At 41.2% G+C, this 1381-nt stretch overlaps 1 pseudogene; it reads right to left on the bottom strand.

The window, feature by feature from the left end:
* Positions 1 to 203: 203 nt before the first annotated feature.
* LOC136322201 (large ribosomal subunit protein eL15-like) lies at positions 204 to 917 on the bottom strand (annotated as a pseudogene).
* Positions 918 to 1381: the final 464 nt, after the last annotated feature.

Below are 1381 nucleotides of genomic sequence, written 5' to 3'. Positions count from 1 at the left end.
TCTTATGAGAAATGAGATACATCATCACTTAGAGGCTTTCAACACTATTGCACTTTAACTTTCATAATTTGGCAGTGCATTCACGAAACAATCAGCAGGCAACTAGTTTTAACAAAATTAAAGAACACTTAAGCAGAACACTTAAGCAGATATGACTATCCTAAATTGTTTATCACAGAAGAGTTTTACAAACATTTCCTGCATTAGCAGTAACAGTGGAGCTGGAGAGTATTGTGTCTACTCCAAGCTGCACAGTGAGAACCACCAATGGTGTGGTAGAACATGTGGCCCTTTCCAAGGCCATGGCTCTTGCAGCCTGCAGATGTCAACCCTTACATCTCCCTGTACTCGTGGACTCGTATGGTGATCCATTGAGCGTCAGAATTCCTTCTGATAGCCTTATGGAATGGATCAATGAGAATGACCTCAAAGGATCTGTACATGGAATCTTCACCAACCTATCAAGAATTCAGAACTCTCAGAGCCCCACAGTGGGGTCCAGCTCACTCCTCAGCAACAGACTGGAGGCTTCAAGCAAACTTTAGCTGATTAACACCATGATGGGTAGTGTTGCCATAGGTTGCATCCTTAGGGACTGGGCATTTGCGACAACCATGGTACACTTGAATTCAATATATGACATAACCTTGTTTGGCCTTGTATCCCAGCCTGCACGCTTTATTGGGCTGGGTTGGGCCAAGGGCCCAGTGGGGCACAGAGAGCTGGCGGTACTGTTGGCAGCGCACCCTGAGACGGAAGCACATTACGTCTGACTGCTTCTTCCTCCGTAGCTCCTGGGTGTACTTGTAAGCGCCTGTCTTGGCTGACCTGCTGGCTGCAGCTGGGCGGAAAAGTGATATTTCTGAACAAGCTTCAGGAGTTTTTCTTAGTCTGATTAATTCAGTTTCTGATGTCATCTTGTCTGATGCCTTTGTCACTGTGGTTGGGTGAAGTAACTGGGTTGAAGAACCAAGATTCTGCAAAAACAATTCCAAATTGTGCTTCAGTGATGTTATCTTTAAAGCAGAAAAGCAGAAACTAAATATCTTGTAACCTCCATTATTGTTTAGTGCTTAGCTAACTATATTTTTTATTATCTCAAGCAAACATTTACTTTAAACATTTTGTTTCCTGGAACCTGCTTTACAGGTCGGCCTCCAGGAGATGATTAGCATATTTTCTTAATAATCTTTGAATATAAAATATGTGACAATGAAACATATCTGGAAATTTAGTTAAAGCTCATACCTTTAAACTCTATGATGTAATACCTAAATATGTTTACTGTTAACTGCCGGCTTCAATAGGATTGAACTGAGTTCAAAGCATCACAAGTTATTAAAGTATAGTATAATAATTGACATTCCCATTGTCAATTTCT

This window comes from Saccopteryx bilineata, chromosome 2 (genome assembly GCF_036850765.1).
Source record: "Saccopteryx bilineata isolate mSacBil1 chromosome 2, mSacBil1_pri_phased_curated, whole genome shotgun sequence".
In the NCBI taxonomy this organism is placed as follows: domain Eukaryota; kingdom Metazoa; phylum Chordata; class Mammalia; order Chiroptera; family Emballonuridae; genus Saccopteryx; species Saccopteryx bilineata.
This window is presented reverse-complemented; position numbering and strand designations above follow the sequence as displayed.